This window comes from Aythya ferina (assembly GCF_964211825.1).
Source record: "Aythya ferina genome assembly, chromosome: 8".
NCBI classification, from domain to species: Eukaryota; Metazoa; Chordata; class Aves; order Anseriformes; family Anatidae; genus Aythya; species Aythya ferina.
This window is the reverse complement of record NC_140304.1, coordinates 14051543-14078522: the sequence shown is the minus strand read 5'-3', so window position 1 is coordinate 14078522 and position 26980 is coordinate 14051543. Positions and strand designations below refer to the sequence as shown.

The window sequence follows — 26980 nt, the reverse complement described above, 5'->3', positions numbered from 1 at the left end:
ATTTACTTGCTAACAACAATTTTCAGTATTACAGCACAGTTTACCACAGTACTGCATTGTTTAGAGAAGTGCGATCTGGAATGACCTATGTAACTATGACCATGCAAAGATGCATGCATGCTCTAAATTTCAAAACCCATTTTAGAACTTCATCTGATTAACGCTTTTCTAGCTGATTATTCTTAATTCTGAATTTAAAACATTCAGAAATTTGTAGATGCGATTGTTCCCTCTTTTTTTCAAGAACTGATCTCACTAAATAGCTAGATTATTTTAATGTCTACCCTCTGCAGTTATCCCGCATTTCTTCCTTCATGATACACTGCTTTCACATATGAAACACAAAACATTTGCTTTTAGGATTACTGTTTTCATATCTCATTGCAGCTTGTTATTAATTCTGCTGTCATTTATCTCTAATTATTCAAATTGTTCTTTATTGTCCTGAAAAATCCACAGGAATTAGTTTAGATTCTAGAACGACATGTGTCAATTTTCCATGACTTTTTTTTTTCCTCACCAAAGAGGTGCTAATGTAGGCACAATTCTAGGATGTTATATTTGTGGACAACCTAGTAACCTTCAGATTATACATTCAAAATGTATCCCTCCATTAGAGTGTATTACCGAAAGGAAAAAGGTAAAATATCAGTGCAGCTGTCAGGTGGTATCATTTTGATTATTCAATTTTTGTATTACTGTTTCCATATAAGCTTCAATGCAGTAATACAATAGCTGTCTTCGTAAAAAGAAAGACTTTTAATGCGTTGGCAGTGTTTCAGTTTGCTATTTCAGTTATCTACATGACCACTAAAGCTGATAATAATGGAAAATTTCTCATTTTGAAACCTGTGATATCAAAATGAAAGGCAAGATTTAAATATTTTCCCAAAGGGCTGCAATCATTAAAAAACGTCATTGCTGTAGAAATAAAAAAAATCACACATCCAAAATTATTGCATTTGTGATGTAAAACAAAATAAAAAAGAAAATCTTTAGCACTTTTTAGCTCAGTATCTAAACCATAACATACGAAGTTTAGATTTAATTTATACAACAGAAGCCTTAATGATGTAATGGGATGTGAAAGGCACAAGTGTAAGATGAAAAGTAATTCCATGAATGTACTTTCACTTTCAATCATTCAATTCACACAAGCAAGATAATAGTATGTAACTCAGCAACTGTTATCAGATTTCTTTAAAAAATTGTAAAACTTAGTAACTACAAAGTAACTACAGTTACTTGATGGTATGCAAAATAGATTTGCAGAATATCAATGCAGTTCACATTTGCATTTTCAGACTACTAGGAATGAAAAAATAACATTTCCAGTGTGAAGGAAAAGAAGGAACGAGGAAGGTAAGAAAATTCCCTCTGATTTCTCATTAGAGGTACCATCTCATTAGCCTCCCTGTCCCACTGACAGGGATCACTTCATAGTGAGTGGCACAGATGCTCATGGTACTCCTTTTTGCTTACATGCCATTGCCTTGTTTGCTTTGATCCCACAGCTTCGAGTGTCATTCAGCAACATTTCTTTCTAGGCATAAGGGGAAAAAAAAACCACCTTGAAGCATTATAAAATATAAGAAGTAACAACATGACAAGAACACAGACCCACTCTGAGGCTGCGGGGATATCAGAGATTTAATGTTCACTGGGCAGAGCAAGTCAAAGGCACTACAATGTATTTGTTGTTCTGGTGCCCTCTGCTGAAATAACCATCTGTTTGGCTTCTGAATCCCCCAGGGAGAGCCAGGAGTCCTATGTGCCAAGTGCCATATGCTGCCACCTCTTTATCTTGCATTTTAGTTCCTTGATTTAGTTCCTTTTCTCTCTGTCTCAACAAAAAACAGAAGCACAAGCCTTTCCTTCCCTTCCTCCCTAGTACTTCTGTTGAAATTTATCTTTTCTTCCTTCATAAAGTTGTTGCATTGCAGCCTGCAACAGCCTTTCACTGGTTTCAGGAAAACAACATGAGTTGTGATGATGAAAATTAAGAAAATAACATTTTATAAGAATTCCATCTCATGTATAAAACCAAGAACCACCTAAAGTAGCCACATTATTTTTGTTCCTTTCTGGCAGCTTCCTCATGTTCTGTAAAACTGGGGGGAAAATGAAAGACGAGTAGGATGATACAGTCAGCACGGTTTTTCTACAGCAAGTCAATGTGTTTGTTTAGCTGCACGTAAAACCACAGCCTTACTCTCACTTTGAAGGGGAAGCTATAGAGGTTAAGTAACTGCTCAGGTTCACATCACAAGCAGTGGCAAGATGTGGAATAAAACCCAGATCTCACGGTCTGGTCTCCTGTTCCAACCACTAGACCTCACTACATCCTCCACACCTATGCAAATTACAGTAATTGCATTATGACTAAACTGCTGTCTGAGTAATTTTTCCAATCAAATTTCCAAGTTAGAGTACAAGTAAAAAGTGGGACTGTCTTAATTCTCCATGGTGGCATGACATTTCTGCAGTAAAATAAAACATGCTGCCTATTCCAGGAGTTATCCTTGCTTTGTGTCCCATGTAAAGACTCAAGTTTTGTACTGGTTTGCTTTAAGAACATCTGATACAGGACTTCCCCAGTGCATCTTCCAGCAATCATGACTATCAGTTGTTGTAGGAAAATAAAAGTAAAGGAGGAAACAAGCTTTAGCTAATTTTAACACATGAATGAATACATAAATTTGGATTATTATTATCATTTAGCTACTGTGGATATCTAGTAGCTTCTACTTTTTCAGATCTCAATTCTAGCACTTTTTTAAAAGTATGTTTTTTCAGGTAATTGCAGGGGGAAATAATATATCATCCCTCACTGTTTCTTGAAAAGAGTACTATAAATTTAGTAAGATATAGCTACACCACATGCTTGATAAACAGATTACAAAAATATTTTTTTTCAGAAGGAACATGTCATTTTTTTTTTAGGTAGGCTGAGATTGTTTTTGTGAGATTGTAGCTGTATGGTTATTTCCGTAATTCTTTTACCAGAGTCTACATATCGCATTCTACTTTCACAAGCAAATTCTATCACACACAAAACCCTACCTCTTTGCTACAAATTTCCTCCCCTGCTTTTAAATTTATTTTCAATAGAATATTTTCATTTTATTCTTTCTCTCATTACTGGTAAAACACTGTTACATAACATCCTAGGAGTTCAATTTGAGCAGGAAACACACAAGTATGATTTGTTTTTATTGTTAGTAATCTGATGTGTCAAGTGATGCTGTCTACTCTTCTTTAATTCCAGCAGGTGAAGGAGGAGGCATTTACAGAAGAAGAAAAAAGAAATTTCACCAAAGCGAATCCGTGAGTTGATTGAACAATAGTAACTAAGTAGTGGAATTAGCTCACATCACTAGACAGGAAGAAATAGTAATTGTGGTTTGGCTAGTAAACTACTGATATAATTGCTACAGAACAAAACAACAAAAAAAAAACACAACCAAATGAAGAAAAAAACAAAACAACAACAACAAAAAACACAAACAAACAAAAAATAACAACAGTGCAAGAATCGGAAAATACTCTGCAAATGTGATTACAGATGTGGCTTGTATATACATTTTTAAGACATTCAAATAATTTTAGTATAAGTGACTTCAGTTTATTGGAGATAAATGAAAACTAATTTCATATTCATTGAGGTACCCAGAAGGCTACAACATGGGTAAAAGTTTTAGCCTGTTAACAAAGTTAAAGTATTTTGAGAAGCGTTCTTTCTGGCCTGTTAGGTATGTTTCTCATTCTCATACATAAGGCCACAGTATCTCAAGTCTAGTTGTCTCCAATACTTCTGGTGTTCCAGTGGGTCTGCTTGGAAATTAGGAGTAAGAAAGAAAGAGAGACTCGTCTTGCTGTCATTGCAGTTTTTATAACTTGGCTGTAGTTGAACTTCATTTCAGCAGTTTGATATGGAAAGGTTGTTTATGCTGCAGTTTATCACTGTCTCGCCTAAGAGGCAGCTTTTCTTATCAGCATTTCCATTAGCACATAATGCTTTGCAATAAAAAAAAGGAGTGTCCTCTTTTTCATACACAAGAAAAGTCCCTCTCCTTAGATTTTCTTCCACAGGAAATGCACATGCATATATATGCTTATTTGTGTATTAAAGAGACAAGATAAAACTGTTTCTACTCCACATAGGTGAGTCAAACATTGAAAAGCACATGAGAGTGTACACAGACCTATTCACTGATTTATCAGATCTAACAGCCACAACCCACAAGTGTCAGGAGGCAATTAACTTGCTTTGTATTTATTGTACTTCTCAAGCTCACAAATCTAAAGGAGAATCATTGGAATGCAACATAAAAATTCTAAAAATCTGACCCTCCATCTACCTTTACATTTACCTGCTAAAAGAAAAAACAAACAACAAACCCAAACAAACAACAACAAAAACAGAAACCATTGAGAAATAAACTGTAATTTTAAACGATATTATTAGCAAATACTGAGCTGCAGCGTAGCATGGTAAATTATTGCTTCTCAAGTTTTTGGAAGTCTTGTCACAGGAATCTGCTACTTCCTGAGACTATAAGTGCTGGGTTGCTCTGCATTTTTCATTTTTTCTCTGCAACATGAAGGAAATATGTACTCTGTTAATCTTGTATCCTATAGCCATTGCTGCTCAGCCGTCTGTTCAGGGATTAGATCTTGTTAACAACCAACTGATAGATATTTTCCTCAGAAAACAGTTAATCGCACTCCGATTTTCCTATTCTTCTGAACTTTTCAGATGAAGGGATTGCTTTGGAGGTCAGGGATTCTCATACTAGATACATATGCTGATGAGCAGAGACACACTGACAATACAGAAGCTTTTTTGCCCCCTGTCATTTTGTACCCCGTTAAGACTGACATTTTGTCTTAGTCCTTACACCTTTGTAGGGCATCACTAATGGAACCTACCAATTGTGGTTTACCACAGACGGGCCTGAAGTTATATCAGCTTTTCTGCTGTTAAGATTCAGAAGCACATTTTTACAGCAACTTTTAGGCACGTCTTGCATTTTTGAATGAGATCAACAGATGGGGATTTATGGAAATAAGACCCTTGGCTTTAAAGGCAGAAGAGTATATAGATGTAGCAACAGTTACAGATATTTAGATCAGAGAATGTGTGTAATACACACAATGTTCATGTGGGTATGGGTGTATGTTTGTATGTTTATATAATACGAATAGTTGTGGATATTCTTTGTGTGCATATATATCAACAGCAAAGCACTTGGTGATGTGGTGATAACATTTCCTATCACACATCTTTGCGCTTACTTTGTTTCTTAAACAAGATAGCGATCTTCTAACTCAGCAGCATCTAATGTAAGCATGAAATGTCATGACGATAAGACTTCCGTAAAACATATTATTGTCAAGTGGATCTATATTACATGCACAGTGAAGTGACAGCTTACATGACACAGCTTTATCTCCATGGGTCTTCTGAAAATGGATATAATCCTTGTCAGTTTTTGCAGGAAAGTGACCTGTTTTTCCAGCCCCATTTCATGTAAAAATTCTATTCCTAGGTACTTAATGTGTTAAAATAGCCTTTTTTAAAAAAAAAACACTCTTCTGCCAAATCTGAGCTTGATACTAATTACATTATCAAACCTACGTTTCTCAGAAGGAGGCAGCTTCTTTGTTATGTATTCTATTCCATCTCCCATCCCCAAAAAGGAAAAAGGCTTCTCCCTTCATTCTACTGACCAGTTATTTAGTAGAGCCCCCTGGTTTAGCAAGGCCATTTGGAACCTGACACTTGATTCAGGTGTTACAGAGCAGCACCAGGAAGGCCACTAACAGCCCAGTCACTCTAGCACAATGACCTCGTGCTTGCATTCCTGTGTAAGGTCATACACTGTTACAAATGGCTGTGAGACAGTAGAAAATTATTTGAAAAACTTAATGGTTGGACCAGATGATCTTGAAGGTCTTTTCCAACCTTAATGATTCTGTGAAACCTTACTCATATCAGGAAACTTGCAGCTAGAAAAGTCTTCTGCTGAGCCTGGTGAGAGACAGGGACATTGTTTCTCGTCAGCCAGGCACAGGACATGTTGATAGGTAGCAAAAGGATTTTTAGGTTCATGATGTTATGTGGATGTCTTTGGGTACAGATCACAGCTCTAAAAAGTGTGTAGTTAACAAAAGGCTTGCTGTTCTTTTTTAATGTTCTAATTTCATGAAAATAATTTTACACTTCTAATTAAAAGCAGTGTATATCAATTTATTCTCTGTAAAATAGAGTAACGCTGTTTTTTGAGACAGGTGAAGTTTGTGGATTCAGCCTACATCTGTAACTGTTCAAAGGCCACATCTTCATCTTAAAAGTGGTAGCAATGTTTTCTGTATTTTCTGCCACGTAATTACTGCTGAAAATAAGCTACTTCTTCAGTTCCAAATGCTGTCAGATTCATACTGATTTGTTCTGTCAGAAATAACTTGTAGACTCACTTCTGTACTATTGAACTACCAAATATAGGAAACCAACAATCACATTATAAAACAAATAGTCTATATTCTGATCCTCGTTATGTGGACAGAATTCAACAGTGTGTTTATTTAGTGCTGTGTCAAGTTTAATTAGAATTAGACAATGTGTTGGACATCTTTAACACATCTTGTATCTAGAAAGTCTCAACAAGTATTTAAACTGTGAAATATTTCCCATAAACTTCAAATATTAATTAATTACTTGTTGAAGAGGATTTGACTCGATTTTATCTCTGGCATGTGATGTTTGGCACCAGCCCTATGGTTTTAAGGGTATCAAATCTCCCTGGAGAAAAGCCACTTCATGAGCTGTTCCTAAGTATTTCCAGTGCTGTTCTAAATGTGTAAGAAGTCACTCCGTTTTCTGAGTTCTAAAGCATGTTCCAGCAATAAAATCAATATATTAGGCTAGTGTGCTCAGAGGTACTGTAAAGACCCGAGGCAGTGTCCCTGTGATGATGCTAGGGTCTTAGCTGTGTGGGAAAAACAGCATGGCGGGATCAGTTCTAAACACTTTAAGGTTTTATTTTTATTTTTGAGCTTCTGGTTTAAAACAATATACAAAAGCACATACAAAGACCAAAAGTTTCTGGAACCATTCTGTCCATACAAGTTACACACAGGTATATCTGAAAATAGAATATATTTTTCCAGCTTACCTGCCCCAAAATTGTTGGTTTTGTTCCAAACTATGTAACTTCCTCCAATTATTTACGTGGATAAGATAGATTACCTCCTGAATAGGAATCCTGCCTCGAGCCTATTTTCAGACATTTCAGGCAGTCCCTCACAGTGTCCTGGATTCTGATACAGACAAGTCTCTAGCGGTGGCAGGAGCGGGTGCTGGCAATGCCCCTTCTGGGCAAATGCTGGATGACCTTGGCTTTGGCTCTCCATTATCCTTTAGAGAAGGTTAAATGGCATTCCTGTCAAAACAAGTACTTATATGTGACCTTTGCAGCATTCAGGTTGTGAAAATAATGCAAATGGACTTTATAGCTCCAATTTAGAATGCAGCTGGATTCCTTAATCACCATCTGTCCAGCAATATTAGCCTTCAGCTCCCCATAGTGGATACTACAGGAGAGGCCTGGCATTGATTTATTTTTTTTATTTTTATTTTTTTTACTTCAGTGGATTTTAAAATAAAAGATTTTCTTCTCAGCTTGTGGATGCTCTATGTCTTCAGGGTTTTTCTCATACCTCTCAGGACATTACAGGTGATTATTTGTGATAATCAGTGCTTTAGCCTGAGAGTTTATTATGCAGCAAAAAGTTATCTCCATTACTGAACAGTTGAGCTGGTGTGTGTATTCACTTTTCTCATAAACAATCTGCTTTCTTCATTTCAAATTCTCATATTGCCCAGGCTGGACATTTCATATGTCTTTGCTGGCTTTTCAAGTATCTATCTGAACTTCTTTCAGTCACGCTCAGGTTTTCCAGACTACTGGTAGCTTTTCACATTCTCCGCAGAACTCTCCCTGATTGAAGGAGGTGCCCAAAACAGAGAACTTTTCTTCACTAAAAGCCTTTTTGAGCTCAGTGGAGTGGAAACATTACTTCACTTTTCTTGTGCTTGACAGTCTTTTTCTTCCAGTAAAGTCGTCACAGTTTTTTTTTACAACCCTGAATCACTGTTGACTCATTTTCTTTTGTGAACTGCTCTGAACCAAGACTTCTTTTTGTAAATTAACTACTTAGCCAGTTTGTCTCCAGTTTACAGTTTTGCAGTCAGTTATTCCCAGCTCTACTTAAGTTTCTTGCCTCATGGAATTACATCCTATTTACTTTAGAACTTTGTTTCAACTTGCCATGATTTGTTCAGTTTTGTCTTCCAAAATGCTTGCAGCTCTCACCTGAACAGGATATCCTTCACAAGGATAATAAAAATATTCTCTGTCATACGGCACCAGGTAACATTAGGCAGTTTGAGATTCAGGACATAAATATTTGGAAATCTCACATGCTACAAACTTCTGGTTTTGAATGTGTGACACAACTTCTGGTTTAGAATATGTGACACTCAGAAGTAACTCAGCTACTTACCTATGTGAAACTTACATGACATGGTTAGAAAATGACACTCAGAAATAACCTAGTTACTTCTGACTGTAACTGAGTTACTTCTGAGTGTCATTTTCTAACCATGTCATGTAAGTTTCACATAGGCCACGTTCCTCTAGCCTTCTTATGAGAAGGGTGGATGATATAGCATGGGAATCCTCGCTGAAGCCAAGATCCCATGATTTATTTTTGACGTGTTCTTGATGATTTTTTTTAACACTTATTAATATTAAAAACATGACTTTCAGTTCTTCATGTTTATTACCCATATTCTCACAGAAGTGTGTCGCATCTGAGGATAATGACAGTTAATTTGTTTAATCGTGTTCCTCTCCTCTAATATTCTTCCCCCTTAATCTTTCTTAATTCTTCACACTGTTGTGGTTTATCTGAACCCTGTGGTGCGATAAAAACAGTCTGAAGATTATTTTACACCAGCTGCAGACAACTAGGACAGATAGCTCTAAGAGTGCATAATAGTAATACCAACAGAGAAACACTAATAATGCACACAACTGACCAAATAGTCCCGCATACAGTGGGCCAAATAGCTCTGTGGGAATGCTCACCCGTCTGCTTGCTTTGCCAGCCTTGAGAGCAGTTTGCTGCAGCACCGCAATGCAAAACGGCTGAGTAATAAATAAGCCAGCTCTGGGCCTTTTTGCATATTCAAAATGTGTCTGCTTTTCTTACATGAGAATTAAATGCTTGGATATATCAACTTTAAGTAGCTGCACTCTTAAAGTGATTTAAAAAGAGATTTAAAAATTGCACTTCGGCGTTACTGCTGCTGCAAGTGGTTGTGCTTCAGCCTTTCCCCTGTTCCCAGCAGTGCAGCCCTGCAGCAGGCAGCAGAAGCGGGACGTGCTGCAGCCCTGCATCATTCAGGACACGAGCTGCCTGCTGCGCTGCTGTCTGTCCGTCTGTCCTGGCTGTCCAGCGACAAGACACCCGCGTACACCCAGCGCCCGCAGGGCAGTCTGCGTGTCCCAGGCTCGCTGTTGGTGGCACTGACGGTTGTTTAGTGCTGGGGCCTGATGTTCCTCGAGGCTCCAAGGCTCCCTGTCTGACATGGAAAGGGCGCCAGTGAGCTGCGTAAGCTGTGGGGTTAATTTAAATGCAATTTGTTTCACACAAAAGGCAAAAGAAAAGAAAGCAACGGGACAACCTTTCATTATTTACACATAAACACTGCGGATATTTACTTAAACATACACGTCTATTTACCGTTTACACATTAAATATTTATTTAGCCGTACAAAAACACTGCTGATAAACAACCCACAGCTGGGATCCGCCGGCGGAAAAGTTTGGTTATCCCACGCCGGTCCTGTCGTGCCGTAGCTGGATCACCGGAGCCCCTGGGCGCTCAGCAGCCTCCCTGCGAGCCGCGCCGCTTCCCGGGGGCCGGAGGGCGACGTCTTTGCCGTGGGCGGGCCGCGCCCGAGCCGCTGCTCCTGGCCGCCGGGCGAGGCGAGGGACGCGCTGCCCCCGGGGGCACCCGGGCCGCTGAGGCGCCGAGGGGGCGGCGGTAGCGGCGGGTAACGGCTCGGAGCGGGGCGGGGACGGGAGGGAAGGGGAGGGCAGAGCGGGGAAGGAGGGGAAGGAAGCGGCGCTGCCGGAACGTGGCCGGCGCTGGCTCGGCCCTGAGGCGGCTGCGCGGCCCGCTGAGCCCCGCCGAGCCCCGGCGGCCCGGCCTGCCGCTGCCGCTGCCCTGCGGCCGGAGGCGGCCTGAGGCGGAGGCGGGCTGGGACGGGCCGCAGGGCGGTAAGCGGGAGGCGCCGCCGCCGCGGGGCTCGGGGAGGGAAGGGGAGGGGGCGGCTCCCTGAGGGGAAGCGGCGGGGGGCGGGAGGGCAGCGGGGGCCGGCGGCCGTCCCGGCCCCGCGGGGCTGCCTCCGAGCCGCCGCCCCGGCCCCAGGAAAGGGGAGGTGGGAGGGGGGCAGCCGGGAGAGAAACTTGGTGCGGGGCCGGGAGCGCTGCGCTGCCGCCCTGCTCTCGCGTAGGGCAAGGGGAGCCCCTTCCCAGGAGCCAGCGAGCTGCTGGCCTAAATCCGCCTCGTCTGCGTCGCTCGGGCTCACCCACCTTGCTGTGGTTCTTTTCTTCCTTCGTCTTCTACTTCTCACCAGCCCCCTTCCACAGTTAGGCCCTCCCTGGTCGTGGCTCGGCACAAAAATCCCTGTCTTGAGGTAAAGTACTTGAAAAAGCAGCTGAGAGCATCTGAAGTGGGTATGGCGCTCTGAATGAGCTGGGCTCGGCAGCTCTGCCTGTCTGCAAGTTTGTGAAGTGTGGCGCGTACTTTGGTCCTGCTGTCACTCTGCGAGCTCTGTGAAGACTGCTTGGTTGTGATTGCCTTGAGTAAATAACTTACTGCGTCTCCTACCCGCGTGCTAGCGGGAATCCCTTCTTTTCTGTGAGAGGGTGGAAAAAAAGATGTAAAATGGCAACGTTATGGTTTTTGAAGACAGTAACAGGTCTGGTAAGAAATAAGAAGTAGCCTGCTTAGGTAAGCATTGCTTCTCTCTTTCTCAGTCAGGCTGTACTCCCACGATCTTGTTGGTGACTTTTCAGACAGAGCTCTGCAGAAGGGCAGCTGGCTTTTCTGTCCCCAAAGGGACTTCTCAGTGACACCATCTCCCTGCATGCTCGGGCAGGCAGCATAGCCTTGTTTGACTGAGCCTCAAGGTGTAGGTGAGGATCCCAGGTGACTGTCATAAGTCATCATGTGCCGTGTCTTCTGAAGGCTTATGGGGGGTATGGGATAGGTTCTGCAAGCTCTGCCTGCATCTAGGTAGCACTGTAGGCAATGCTGTTTGTTTGTGTGGGTTTTGTGGTATTGATGGTGCTACTTGCGAGGTTAGTTGGCAGGCTAAGCTTGAAGGGACTACTGCTGCAGTTACACACAGGAAGCACAAATTGACTCGCTGTTGTAGGAATTGAAGCTAACTCAGAATGTGTTTTTTTGAAGTACTCTGCAACGTTCTCTTTAAGGTAGTTACAGCAAAATGTAGTACTGCTCAGTTAAAAACAGCATTCAGTCCTTTGAAAAGTGATCAAGATTCGGTGATGTTAGTAATGGAATTTCAAAAACATCCAGGCCATAATGTGGCTTTCTGGGGAAACCAAGTTGCTGGTGTGTTCTCAAGGGCAAGTGAAGACAATCTGAGTTGTGGTTACTCCTTCCCTGTGTCATGAATGGGACTCATGCAACCAAGAAGTGAGTTAGTCAAGAGAACTAATCTGGGCAAAAAGTAGTACTTCTTAATTTATTTTTTTCCCTTCCCAAGTTACTTTTTGGTTAGAACAACTTCCTGAACTAGTTCACTTGCCTGGTCTTATGGATGTTGTCTCCAGCCAAAGGAGGAGGAAGTGTGTTTTGGTAGGGAGGAAGGAACAGCTGCGGTCCTGGTGCAGTCGCAGCCTGTGATGGGTATCTGGGTCGTGCTTTTATGGCCGGTAAGTTAATCTAAGAAGGCACCGCTACTAAAAGAAGCTGCCCTGAGTGTATGATTGGTATATGGTGCTTGTGTTGAAGGTAGCAGGTGATATTAAGGGTGTAGGAGCTCCTGTGTGCTGCCATCCCTTGGTCATGAAACCCTGGTGTCATTTGTCTTTTTTTTTTTCTCTTCTCTCTTAGCAGCAGAGCCACCTCTGGTTCTGTATTTTAATTCTGCTTGTCCCCAGTAGCAGTTTGCTCTCTCCTTTGCATACCCTTTCTTCTCGCTAAACCTGCCGTTGATTCATTAATTGTGAAGAACGATCTGGGTGTTTTTAGACAGGGGTGTTTGTGCAGTTATTCCGCTCAAATTTAAAAATAATCATCCATATATTTTTGTTATTTCTGTTATAACAGGAAGGTTATTTCAAACTTGACTGACTTCAGTAATTGCTAACCTTCTGATTTCCAGTTTGAATTAATTTGTCATTAGGTTATATCCATTCTGTGTACCCAATGGACTGATACACCGTAGCAGCACTCTTAATTTTGGTGTAGCAGCACTCTGAAACAAATGGATGCAAAAATGTGTCAAATTGCAACACTGAAGCTTTTTTCCCTTCTGGCCACTGGCTGTACTAATCTTTCCTGTAATTGCTTTTTCTCCCCATGAATTTTAATGTTGACCTAAGTGAAAATTGAACCATACCTTTCAAATATTAACATAAGCTTTGTAGAAGTATTCTTTTAAAGAAGACTAAGATGTTTTAAAGTATATTTTCATAAGACTAAAATTTATGACAGCTTGTTCCAGCCTCAATCTTAGTTTGTTCTAATGGTACAGCTTTTAAAGGAGCCATTATTGTAACCTGGATCACTTAGGGGTTTCTCTTTGCTTTGATAGAATCCTGCTTGAGAGGCAAAGCTTGAAATTTTTGAAAAGAGATTGAAATTGATTTATTTCACCTTTTCATGTGTTCTTAACTTCAAAAAGAAACAGAAGTTGTGTTACAAAGTATTAAAAAAATACCTCCATGGATTTTTAAGGTTTGTTTGGTGTGTGTGTGTGATTGCTTATAAGTGATACCTAAATAAGTTTCTAAAACCTGCTAAGTAGATTACTCTGAAAGATGAGTAAGGCCATTGTGGGAAAACTCAGTTATATTGTTGCTTTGCGGAGATGTTTCCTGTTCTTTGGCAAGAGCAGCAGGAACAAAGGTCTTCCTAATGTTTTTAAGCAGACCGAAGAAAAATTAAAGTTTCTGCCACAAAGCAAGACAGGTCACAGCCCTCTGCTTTCCTGGTCTTGTCATCCCTGAGACTTGAATCAGAGTACCAAAGATGGTGTGTTTTCTTTCTAGGTCAAATGAGCTTAAAAGTGCAAAATTAACACTAGAAACATGTTTCTGTATGAGTTACAGGGAAGCACAGTGGTAAAATGGAAAAAAGTTTAAAGGGCAAGTGGCTGAGGGATGTTTACATTTGTGCATACTGCATCAGATGAGTGCTTCCTATATGTACAGGACAGCTGCAATTCTTAAATACATAACTAGCTTATTCTGTCTTGGATACAGGACTTTGCACTTGTCTCTGTTGAACTTCATGAGGCTCCTGCCAGCACATTTCTCTAGCTTGTCCCCATCCTTTTGAAAGGAGCACGTCCACGTCCTTTCCATTTCCTGAAAAAAAATGTTGCTTGTTTACCCAGTGCCTGCCTCACCAGTCTGGCTCTGAGGGTACCATGAGAGACAGTGTTGATTACCTGCTGTGTGAAGTGCTCTTCCATCATCCCCTAAACGGGCCATCTTGCAGCAAGCTGGTGTGTTGGTCAGGTGTCACTTGCCCTTGGTAAATCCACACTAGCTGTTCCCAGTCACCTTCTTGTCCATCTGGACAGGACGATTTGCTCCATCGTCCTCTCATGGACTTAGGCTGGTCTGTAGCTACCCAGGTCTTCCTCTTCCACCCCTCTTGAAGCTGGATGTGATGTTTGCTTTTCTTCCAGTCATAAGGAACCTTCCCCAGGCTTACAGCCTTTTAAAAACTTGCAGAGTGTGGTCTCTGTGACATTGGCCAGCTCCCTCTGGGCTCCAAGTTGCACCCACCTGGAAGCACACAGAGTTGTGTGCTTCTGTCTTGCTCAAGTGCTTCCAAACTCCATCTTCTTCTTTCGGAGGTCATTCTTCATTCCAGCAGACTGTGCTACCAAGCGCAGGGGTGTGGGAGGCTTGAGTGCAGGCCCTACAAGTGAAAACTGGGGCAAAACAGGCACCAAGCATGTCAACCTTTTCCGTGTCCTGTCTGAAAAGCAGAGGGCAGCGTGTACTCTGGTGCCAAAGAGACAAAGCAAGTTGAAAAAATGAACTAGACCTTAATTTTTGGCACAACTAAAAATAATAAATTCCAGGTAGAAATTTACAGCTTCAGTGTGTGTCCTTCCCTGTTGTGCACTGTAAATAACAAGTTGTTTATACTTAGGAGCAAGCTGGTTGAATTAATACTCAATGCAATCCATACACAAGTGCTTTCAATTGGAGTTCATTTTACATCTCTTTGTTGCTGCATAAACCCATTTTAGAAATCACTGGAATAAAACTTTGAAATTGTACCATTTTATTTGTGTGGAGGGGATAATTTGTTTCATGCTCTTGTTCAACCCTGCACATGTTATTCTTGTGTTTATGTCTTAGCAATTCAAGGACAAACAAAGTAGTTCTGGAAGTCGGTGAGCTGTAGTCTGCAGAGTGTTTGAAAAGAAAGTTCTTGTGTGGTTTGAACTCTCTGTGTGTGCTTGACGTTGCCTGTGACTTCTGAATGGGTGTAAGTGTTTGGGTTTGTGTTGATGTTGACTTAACCACAGGTTTATCTTGGTACTGTTTTTGGCTGGGTATGTCAATTATAGCGTAGCTGTGGGGGTCTGAGTAGGTCTCTGGCATTGATTCAGTCTCGCAATACGATTTGTAGCATGGCTGGGAATTCAGAATTGATTGCTGGTGGAAGGTATTTGAGAGGAGTTACATTTCCATGCAGTACTGTGCTCAATAAACCCTGTAGTAATGGTAAAATTGCAGCCTGGATGTTTGCCTTTCAAACGTGATCGTTCGTTTTATGTTCGGATGCTGGTAAACTCTTGTTACGGTGAAGCTTGTCCCTCGTGGTGGACAATAACTCCGTGACTTAATGGTTCAACTGCTTTTCAGGGTCTCTCACATGATTCCGGAATAGGAAAGAAGAGGCCAAGGGGCAGAAGAAAAAAGAGGTGTTTTTTAAGTACCAGCAAATTCTCAGAATAGAATTTCAGTCAGTGTCTGAATCTAAGAACAGATCCCGAAAGCTGTTTGGTAGGTGGCTGAGCAAGATTTCCTCATTGCTGTTGGGCTGAGGAGTGAGGTGTAGCGCGGTGGTGACCTGGGTGAGGCGTGGAGCAGACGTGGAGGCAATGGGCAGCAAAGCCCTTTCTTGGTACTTGCTGTAAAGCTCGCGTGGTGGTAATCCTTTTAACATAAAAAACCTGTTTTGAGGAGCTTATTTATGACCAATCCCTGATGTTTTCTTTTTCTTGCAGGTAAAAGCAGTTGTGAGAATATTTGCTACTTTCTCTCTTTATAGTCTTTCCTTTGCACAGCTTCTATAGGGCAGGTTTCCTACTGCAGGACGTAACTGTGTGAGCTGCCAGAGGAGAGTTACTGCGTAGTCATGGCCAAGTCCCAAAGGTACCCTTTTGGCAGTGAACAGCCCTTCTTAAACCTCCGTGCTTTCAGGGTGCAGAGATGAGTTCAACAGTGGCACTGTTTAGTAGAGCACAGCTGCTGGTTCTGGCTAACTTAGGTCCGTCATGTGCACCCTAAGACACGCACCAAGTTTTCCCTGGTGGGAATTGTGCACTGGGCAGCGATCTGTTGCAGCTGTCCATGCGTTTGGTAAGCTAATGCTCTCATTTTCCTTTTGGAAGAAAAAATGAGCGAGGGCTTTCTCTGAGAATCTTAAAGATTGACTTTTAGTATGTCAATATGTTTAGTACGTTTAGTAGTGTTTAGTTAATTTTAATAATATTCATTATTATTAGGGAGATAACACTTTTTATTATAAATATTTCTCGTTAAGAAACCAATAAATATAAACAACTGCTGCATTGAATTGCTTTTCTGTTCAGTACCATTATTATATAAGGAATGCCTTAGTTGGTGCATTGTCATCATGTGGTTGTTTATATACAAAACCAAATCCGTAACTTTAAGTTAGAAATAGGTGTAGAAATTTAATAGCTGGCTAAACTTTTAAAATAGGCTTGCAAAAATAATTTGCAGGTTTTTATTTATATTTATTTACACTTAAGGAACGTGCTGGTATATTTCTCTTCATTAAGAATGTTTGAACACTGCAAATTGATTTTTTTTTCACAGGAGACAGTTTTTGGCTGGTCTTCTGGAAGGAGAAAAAAAAAGAAAGGAAAACAAGAACCTTAGGCTGGGCCATTTGAAGTGCCTGTGGCAGAGACGTGGTTTCTTTCCCCTCCATTCTACAAACCCGATGCTTTATTTTGTTCTCTGGCGTATGCTTTCATTATTTCCTGTTATTTTGAACTCACATCTCACAAGTTACTTCTTGGTGGCAGTGCTGCCTAAGTAACGGTTGTCCCCAGTCCTCGCTGCCTGGTTTTGTCTGTTCTGTGCAGTGGCTGTGCGAACACAGGGGCTTGCTGAGCCAAGCGTTGCAGTGGCTGAAGGAGTGCTCTAATCCTCCTTTCTTTCCCTGGGGTTCTTTGTCAGTCACGTAAGTTGTCCAGCCTCTTTCAGCGCAGTACTGCCTGGACACTCGCAGTGGGAGCAGATGGTGGGAGGGGAAGCAGCTTTTTTAGGCAGTTCGTCACCTCCTGTGTCTTCAAGGTATTAATGAACTATCTGTAGCTTGTAAGTATTGATGTTTTCAGCTTGAATCGGCATGTGTGTGAGCATCTGAGTACAAAACAGCAATTAAGTTGAAAGAGATGAAAGAGAGCTTGATGTGCATGCCAGTAGTAGGTCTGGGAGTAAAACCTGAATTAGAGCTCCGACTGGGCAGTGCAATGAAGATGAGCCTGTGGAAATATCAGTCCTTTCTGTTTGTGTGCAGTTTGTGTTTGTTCCTGGACAGCTTTACCATAAAATGTTTTTTTATCCATGTTATACTTGATCCTAATTGTTAATACTTTAATCATTTGTTTTGGCTTTACAAAATTTCAAGAAACTGGCAACTGTTAGCTAGATTTTTTTTTTTTGGGGGGGGGGGGGGAAATAACTGTTCAGTGTTTTTAAGTCAAAAAAAAAAAGTGATTAAGGGCACAGAAAACTCAGTAACCGATTGCACATTGTTTTGAACATTAATTGTTAACTGTTCATTGCTGCAGGTATGTATAAAAACTGTTAAGAGAGAGGAGATGGTTGATGAAAACGTCCAAGGAAATCAGTTGTCAAGCCCCAAAAGACTAACATGAAGTTGGAAGTTCCTTGTTACGGCTTCTATATTTGCCTTTGACTATTACAATTTCTCTATTTTGATTCTTTTTTTGTTTTATTGAGACATCAGAAACTGAGACCCCCCTATGAAGGGGTCAAACTGAGGGACAGCGTAGATGAGTATCTAACTTCTGGTGGTAGCCAGAGAGATAAGGACAAAGGGTACGTAGTAAGACAAAGACAGGTGCTGCTCCTTCCAGTGTATCCTCCCAGTTTCCACCCCGGCCTCTGTGATCCTGCTTCTTCTTCCTTCTGGTAGCTGTATGCTTTCTGAGGTGGTATTGTGGAACATGGAAAAAGCAGCTGCGTTATTTTATATATTTTCTACGAAACTCCCAGGAAGCGCCGCAGTAATGTTCCGTTCTTACACTCTGTAGGAGTGCAGTGAATACCATCTGCTTTGCTGGGACTTGCGAACAGGTGAATTTTTGTTCCCTGCTCACAGAGCTTGAACACTTTGTTGGGTTTGTTGAAGACTGAAGTTCGACTTGAACGCGTGGCAGAATGCTGGAGCTCATCTAGGTTGCACTTTGTGTTTGGGGTTTGGATTCCTTGCATTGTAAATTGTTTGCTTGTCCCATGGATTAATGGCTTTTGTGAGTGTGAAAGGAAATGAGTGATCCCTATGATTATGTCCTACAGCATGTCCTGCTAAACGAGTTTATGGGTATCAGAATAATTACTGTCCTTTCGTTGGGTAGGTGAATACGAGTTGTAAGAGTTGATTGTGTCGAAACTTTAAAAGTGTATTGCTGGGATGCATCTGAGAGGTTCATGGCTGTGGCTCCTTTCTAATTTTGACTCTGTTGTTCTTGGCAGTATAGCAGGATTTAAAAATCCAAATGATAATGTGGAGTATAAATTTCAGCACCAAAACAGTGAGGCGTCAGTTAGGCACTTCACTCCAGCTTTTTCCTGGTGGTGTCAGCTTTATCCATTGTAACGCCGGCTTTGAGGTTATTGTGGGCCCCCCCTCATTACCTGTTGCACTCCTGCAGTCTCTCAGCTGAATGTCTGCCATTTTGCTGCCTTGTCCTGAGCTTAGGGGCTTGATAATGGGATGTTCCCATAGTGGTGCTCAAGGTAGCATGTTGGAAATGCTGTTATGGAAAGTAAATCCTTGTGTAATTATTAGAAGGTGAACTTCTGTCATTAGTAGTTCTGTGAATTTTATATTTTGCATTAGTTGACTGTAATACCCTCCTCTTGTTTCGTGAAGTAAAAATGTTTAATTGGAGTAGTTAGTATGTAAATATCGATAGTGAGTTTTATATCTATGTTTAATGACAACCACGCATAGATTGTGCTGAAACCCACAGCACAGCATGCTTTTTTGGGGGGAAGTTAACTTAGCCTTTGAGAAATTGAGACTGTGTTTTTTAAAAAACAAACAAAACAACAGCCAAAACCAATCCAACTGCATCTTTTTGGCTCAGGATTTTTTGGAATGGGTTTGTTTAGTTAAAAAGATCATACAACCAAAATCTTCCCAAAGAATGCACAGTTCTTAATAAATACATAATGCTTTGTTTTAGTCAAGGAAGGTATGTGGTATTCCTTGGCATGTGTCTTTCAGAAAGTTTCATGTGCGCCTCTTACCAGTTTCTAAAAGAGTTTGGGGACTTTGGAAAATATGAAGTGACCTGCATGTTGAGACCAAACCACTTTCTTCTCATCTTGATTGATGACATGAGCAAATTGTATTGATCCTTCAGACTTAACATGGAAAAAGCAGAAATAGAAATTTATTGTTATTATTATGTGATTAGATGGACAGAGCAGTTTATTAGTACCAGGTGTATCTGGTTACGTAGTGCCCTGTTCTTACCAGTGAAGTCTGTTTTTCTGGGAGAGAACCACTTTCATTTTCTTAATTCTTCTAAAACCTGTCATGACCTTTGAAACTAGTACTAGAGCGGCGTCGCAGAATATCGTTATAAAAACTTGCCCAGGGAATGTGGGATATCAGCAGATGACTTCTGGCATGCAGAGGTATTAAGAATTTACTGGTCAAATCAAAACTAAATACTGTTTACACCTCTACAGTTCAACATGCACAGGACTAAGGGAGGCAATAGTTAAAGCCACGTACTGTAGCTTTTAGTTGTGTACACCGTTATGTACTTACTACAGTCAGGTTTCCCAATGTGAAGCAGTTAACCTGACTTTCAGGAGGTTTCACTTTCAGTTAGTCTCAGCCCTTAAAAGAACTGTTGTCTCCATCTTTTCATGCTCTATCTAAATATTTTATTTTTCAAGTGATGATTTAAGATCTTAGCTTGGATTCTAAAAGATTTTAAGTGTGTTACTTCTGTAGAAAGTATTTGTTTTTAATGGGAAGCTTTGTTTTGCTTTATGTTATAAAGAAAATGTTTTTCTTATCTATTTTTGGGTGCACTGTTGAGACTGGACAGTCTTGCTGCAAAAGCAGGAGAACTTTTGGTGGCTGTCTAACTAAAACTCATAGGTCTTGCCATTTTGGAAAATCCATAAATGAGTAGTGTTGAAAAAAAAGAAGTCTGGAGTGGCTGCTCATTTACAGCTTATGATTGCTGTGACATCTGCTAGAACGAAAGACACAAGACTAAGGAAAATAACATTAAAATAGGCTAGGAAGTATCATTTGTTCAGCCTGCGGTGGTAGCGTTTGACCAGCTGCAGTTTAACAGCATCTGAGAAGTGGGAATCTCACTTCCTGTGGTCAGAGAGCACAAAGGTAGTTCCTGGGGTTGTGAACAAAACACTGTAATTTCATCTTGAATCTGTGAAACTTAATATTCCCCAAATTTATTCTGCAAACTTAAGATCACAATTGTAATGTATGGCACAGATTCCTCTGAGGAACAAGGGGTGTACTAGCTCAGGAGGCAGGCAGTGAATCGAGGTGTCTGGAAGAGACACTTCATAAGGCACTCGTTTGGCACGGGGAAAGATTGGCACCCAGGATCTCTACTGCCTTAGATCAGCCTGCTCTTCCATATGGTCTGCTTTGCATTACATCATGGTGTGTCTTTTTTTTTTTTTTTTTCTTTAATTTGGAAATAATAGCTTGTGGAGAAAATACCTGGTTAAAACTTTCAGTGTATTTAATGGAGAGAGGTTGTCCCATAGGCTAAATTGAACTGATGCTGTTATTTTTACTATTAGGGAATAAAACATTAACACCCTTTTAAAACACTGGTTGTCCTATGCTACTGCCACCCTCTGGAATATAGGTCATGAGATTTTTGGAGTGAGTGGCCATATGGTTTAGTAAATTAGCTAGTGCTTGGGTTCAGTTTGAATGCTGCCTGGAAGCATCATCTCGCAATCAAGAACAGAGGAAACGGACGTGCTGCCCAGGCAGACTGCAGCTGAGAAAAATCGGGCACTCTTTGCTGCTACCTTATATTTCCAAAGTAAGAAATGACTTACCGGCCCAAGAAGCCAAGTGTTAGTGCTTAGCTGATGGCAGGGAAGCAGTGTGAAGAAATACTTCAGGGCTCATTTACGTTGGTTGCTCTGTCCTTGAGGTACAACGAGCTGCTGTGCTTAAGCAAGTTGTCTGAAATCCTGGGAGGCTACCGAGTAAGCCTGGGTACCAGAACACTTGATGTGCAGATTTACTGTATTTGTGTGTGTTTCTGCCATAAGACACAAAAAGAATAACCTCTGTAGGGTAGTGGAAGCTGCCATATTTACACTTATTTCTGAAGTGTATATTTTGAAAGGTGGATAGAGAGGACAATAGCTTTGCTTTTAATTGGCAAAATATTAAAACAATCTTTAAATTGGTTCAATACTAATTGGATTAGCTGCTACTGGTTATACTTGTAAACAGCATAAAGTAGTATGTGTCAGTAAGAAGCAGGTATGCTGGTGTTGTCTGTTTGTTAGCTCCTTTCTCCTGCCACTCACTTGTGCGTGTGGACAAATCTTAGGCCTGAATAATTGTTTCTCTCTTCCTAAAAACACCCCCCTCAACCTTATTTGTAACTCTGTTTTGTCTAGTGTGTAGCTTGTTCACTGCAATGCTTTTTTCTTGGTTTGTGGAGTTTGTGCAAATGAAAGTATCCAGCTTACTGGCGGCTACCTGTGTGGCTAGCAGCTTACCTGATGTTTTTTCATTCACCTGGACTGATCTTTCATCTAGCATTTATGATACCCTGCCCTCTGCCCCTAAATTGTAGGGGGTTTGGATTGGTGGATTGGGTTTGTTTTACATCTGCTCCTCATCTTCCCTCTTGCCTTTGATTTGCAGCGGTGGCTGATCTCTGCTGAAGAGAAGAGATGGCCCTTCTCTGCTGGGCTGTAAATGTCAGCTGCTTCCTTGCCTGAGTCACACTCCGCTGATATACCAAGCACATGCCTACCATCGTTCTGGAAGGGTTCTTCACCCTGGTCATCTTAGAGTTAAGGTGAATAAGACCAGCAGTTTTCCCAGAATGACTCCCAAACTATTCATCTCTGCAATCTTTGAGTGGTTCAGTGGCTTATGCATAATCCGGTTTCAGCTCAGCAAAGCAGTTTCTCTCCTTTAGAATAAAGAGCATGGCATTCAAAATGGGATCTGTTTAAAAGGTTGTGCTAAAATTTATTTTGTAAGATCTGTGTGCAGTATGCTTTTGAAGGAAAATATACATTTTCTTGTTTATGTAGTTTTCTTTTGTTTCTGTCTTCCTTTAAGAGTTATTCCTTGGCTACAAAATTGACATAAGACCAGTCTGTATCTAGGCCTCTTGTTTCTCTGTATCTAGGCACCCGGTACAACAACTCAAAACAGTCTGCTGTCTGTGAACAGCCTCATTATTTGCTGTTGTGTATTAAATAGGAGTTTGCTTTCACAGAGGAGGCAGTGTTGCCAAAATAAGCTCTGTGGTTACTTTTCAGTTATATGGTTGATTTTTCTTTCCTTTTCTTGTGTGTGTGTGTGGTTGTTTTTTTTCCTGTTGTTGTTTTGAGCTCTTAACATTGCTTTAATGGAAATTAGAAGATGCTTTTATACATATACATATCTATACGTATTAATATTTTAATATAATATGTTTTAATGTTTTATGCAGCAGCAATCTCTTTGTGTTAGGTTGATTTTAATTTCAGGAAACAGTATTGGTAAGCCAAGTAAATGCTAATTTTGTTTTTTCCAGATGTTCTTTACAGTGCCTTTCACAGCCAGAACTAGGATTTTGGGAAACAATTGATGGATCATGGACCAGTAGTAGTGTGAACATAGGGACTTAGCTTCTTATAAGAACATTACACAGAGAGAATTTGGCATTAAGAGTAAAATTACAGTGCTGTTGATTTTGGTGAGATTTATACACTGGTTTTATGAAACATAGAGTTTTCAGCTGCATATGCATGCACTTGGTCAATAGGAAAGAAAAGGATTTTGTGGGAGATGGTTAGCTGCGCTGCTTAAACGTACAATGTAGTAAGGAATTTTAGAAAGCTATTCAGTCTTTGAGTGAAAAAGCATTGAAAAGCTAAAGCTTTGTGAAGTGTTTGTTGGCTTTCTGAAGAAGGTATGCCTCTCTAGTGGTAGCTACCTCACTGGGTGAGACTTCTGGTAGCAGTGTTTTGACATGCTGCTTAAAATACAAAGTAATGGTAAAGATACTCGGTTATTTGTGTGTGTGTGTGTGTGGGACTGTCCACGTCTGTCTGGTTTCCAGCTTCCTTAGCAGCAAATTAAAATATAATGCCCACCACTTCAGCAAACTGCAACTCTAAGTCACATCTGTGCTTTCAAGTGAAGTTGGCTAAATGCTCTTTTCGCACACGTGCGTTGCATTGTGTGGCTCAAAAAGGGAACAAGTTACGCTTCTCGGTGTACATTTGCACTTCAAACATCTGTTAGCAGAAGGTGAATCACTGCATAGTTTTATGAGACTTTCCAATTCGGAAAGCTCCCACAGAGTCCCTTGAAGAATATCAGTTCTGAAAAGAAGTAGGATTTGTTTACTGGTATGTTGAATGTAATACTGAAAGAAAATGAAATATAGGCCAAACCTACAGTGAACATCAGCAGTAACTTTGAAATACTCGAACGTGAACTGAAAGTAAACACAAAAATGTCAGGTAACTTCTTCAGAAGATTAGTTCCTGTTAAAGTTGGCATTTGCTAATGGGGACCAGTCTGAGGAACTTTCTGAATTTAGTCAGGTCTGCAAAGCAAGTCCCTTCTGGAAAGTCGCTGACCCTTCCTTTGATTCTCTCTTTCCTGTGGAAGACATGAGTCCTCCAGAGCTGCTGTTCTTCAGCTTCTCTTGCTCTTCTGCCACCGAGGCTGGCTTTGGCAGTCGCGATGAACCCATGGTGCCTTACTGGAATGAAGCAGAGAAGCTCCTAGGTTTGGGCCTTCTAACGCTTAGCACTGTACGCATATGCAGTGGGTTCTGGTCTCTGGCCACAAAACACTCGTAGTCCAACAGGAGTGGCTTAGCTTTTGTCTAGGACTTTGCATAAGCAAGGCGTTGGGAACTGAAGTACAGAAAGACAAAATGAGCGGTGTAAAGCTCATGGAGAAAAGCAACAGCTTTTCTTCGGTTGTCATAGTACCATTAGAACTTAAAATATTTTGCAGAGGAAGTTCTTCCCCCCCCGCCCCCCTCTTTTAGGTAAATCTGATTACTTTCTATGTCCAATATATTTTGTTTTGAAAAGCTGTTTGTCAGAAAGCCCTTTCTGAGATTGTTCCTCTTTTAGAATTGCAGTCGTTTCATCATACAGTTGCTTTATTTAGCAGAGTTTTGGGATAATTTCTTCCTGAGTAATTGTTGCTGAGTTTCTGAATTGTTTTCTTTGTGGTATTGCTCATCAGTGTGGAGGAAGAATTATCTTCTCTACAGGAAAGAATGTGACTGCTCAAGATACTTCTTTTGTAGAAATTACTTCCTTGCGGTAGTAGTACATACTTCCAGTATTACTGTCAAGAGAACTTTGAAAGCACAATTTATTGTCATCTTTTTGAAGGCATTGTTGGACGAGCGCTTCTGACTCTTCCTCCTGCTGGTTTGGGTAGTGACCGTCTAGCCTGTGGTTTTTATCCTTCGAGTGCTGTTGCCAGACCCGAAGGTGTATTCACACCATTTGAAACTGCATTAGCAGCTTAAACAAAGCCACTGGACTTCATGCAAAAGCAGGTGAGGTGTATTGCTTCTATGGGCTTTCCTGTCCCTGAGTGTCAAGTGCAGTTTGAGCAGTAACTGAATGCAAATGCTAAACCTCTTTCACTGAGTATTCTGAGAGGGCCTTCAGCTCCAGGATCATCTGCTCGTAATTTCAGGGAATAAACTGAACAGGACTGTAGGCTGTATAGCCGTCTATACGTTCTGATTAATGCAATCAACAATAATAAATAAAAAAAAATATTTCTGAGTTTAGTAGGGGGCCTGTTCTTTGCATATGCCTACTTGTGATACTGTCATTTGTTTTTTGACTTTTGTAAGGAAAAGGGGAGTTCAGGTTTATAACTCTGCAATGACTAAGGACTGAAAGTCCTTAATATGGGGTGAAGCTAATGAAGAAAGGGAAATAACATAATGATCTACTGATGTCCAGAAGTCGTTTGCCTTTTTTCTTGTTAATACAGTATAAAAAACCCTCTCAGGTGTTCTATTCCTTCTGTTCCCCAAATAACCTTGATTCATTCAAATGAGGTTTTTATTCTCTTCATTGCTTTTCTTCAAAAGTGCTTAGCTGAAGTATTAGAACCCGTGTATTTATGATGTGGAAAAAATAAACAAACATCGTTTTCCCTCTATGTAGCTTACTTCTTAAAATGCTATAAATCTCAGTAATCTTCTTGAGACCCCTAGTCAAATTATTAAACGCTCATGAACTTAAGTAAAATGGTTTAATTTTGAGTACAACTTGATCACGATTCTTGGTATATTTTCAGGCATTAAAAGTTATTTTTGATCACAGATTGGTCATGCAATATTGTATGGAAAGCTTTTGCTTTCTGAATGGCATGTGACTTGAAAGGGGGAGGAAACGAGCAATCTGTTCACAGTGAGATGTTCATCCTTATAATATCCACGTTTTCCATAGTTTCCATTATTTTTAATTTGTCACCTGGCATGATGTCTGTCATGGGCATCAAGAGGTGGTCTTAGCAGAAGACCTGTGTGGTTTGTAGACTTGTAACTGTGCTTGTGTGGGATGAGGAGTGTAGAGAAGCATTCTTCTGGTCAAGGAACTCACCTCCTGAACGGCTGACCTGTGCGCATTCATCTTTGGCTGTCAAGTGGAGACTGCCGGGGTTTTAACTGAGTTGGGGTAAAGAGCATTGGGTGAATAATGCTGATGGCAGCTTGGAGTAGGTTGGAATGAAAAGGTCGGGGTGGTAATTTATTCAGCTAGTATAGCTGTGTCTGGAAAAAGGTATGTGTCTGCACTCAGTGTGGTGGTTCAAGCTTGAACTATGCTCTAAAATACATTAAGTGCTTTGCAAATTGAATGTAATTGCAAGAATGCGAATGGTATGCTTTTAGCAAATTTGCACAGAATTAGAAACTCCCTGCAGTCATCTGCTGTTTATAATACTTCCTTCGTCTTCCTTATTTAGGAAGTAGGACTTCCCTTAAACTATCTTTATCCACATAAGGCAAGAAAAAACCTCAGTATGCCTTCCTTGTTTTGTTATCATTTTCTCTGGCTTTACCTGTATTTGTTTTTTCATCGCCTTCAAAGAATTCCATAAAGTGACGTTCTGCTATTGTATTGAGGATTGGCTTTGAAATTAATACTCATTTTCAGTTGGACTGGCTCTGTATTGCAAATAATAGATAGGTTCTTCAGTAACATTTTTCCAAGATTACATTTGTTAAAAAGCAACTAGATGGGGTTAATAAACTGCTCATAATGTACTCAGTGTCGTATATATAGATTTGGTTTTGTCTCTTGCCAGAAAGACCTTTAAAGCAAAGATACTTCAAAACACTGAAACAAAACTGACAGCAGTGGTGAATCCATTACTGAGGCTTGGGCAGAGCTCACCTTACATCATTTGTCTGCAAAAAATTCCTGCTTGTGAGTTCGACTCACCGCTGATCCAAATTTCTAATCTCTCTCTCAGTATTTTAGCCATTGTTTGGTGGCCTTTTTCTAACGTGAGTCTCCTAGCAAATTTTTGTGCTATAATACAAGTTAGTTATTTGAAGAATTTGAGTTCTTTAGTTGCTCTGAGACTTCTGGGTATAATGCCCTCGCTGCCTTGAAAGGTAAAATTGTGACTGCGTTAGGGAGAGGGAAAATATTTTGGTGGAGCTGTGTGTACATGGTTTTGACAAACCAAGTCTTTAAAAGACCAAAAGCATATTGACTGTGGTTTCAAAAGTGATACAAAATATTTTTGTATTGAAAGCGTAGTTCCCACGTTTGTCTTTTGATTCCAAATTACTGAACTGCTTCTTGTAGCTAGCAGGTTTAAATAACGCTTGCTGAGAAAGGAAGAGGGCTTTCATGGCTTTTCTTAAGTGAT

At 40.6% G+C, this 26980-nt stretch overlaps 1 protein-coding gene across 10 annotated transcripts in view; it reads left to right on the top strand.

The window, feature by feature from the left end:
- The window catches only part of RABGAP1L (RAB GTPase activating protein 1 like), a 248568-nt gene that overhangs the window by 3002 nt on the left and 218586 nt on the right, over positions 1-26980 (top strand). For 3 of the 10 annotated variants that reach the window (XM_084526909.1, XM_084526910.1, XM_084526911.1), the window contains 2 exons: positions 1305-1362; positions 3269-3327. The gene's annotated coding sequence lies outside the window, so the exon portion shown is untranslated. Of the gene's footprint in view, positions 1-1304; positions 1363-3268; positions 3328-10051; positions 10128-10198; positions 10354-10538; positions 10773-21790; positions 21912-24483; positions 24639-26980 lie in introns of those variants that run through there. The other 7 variants (XM_084526899.1, XM_084526900.1, XM_084526912.1 and 4 more) reach the window with 6 other exon arrangements.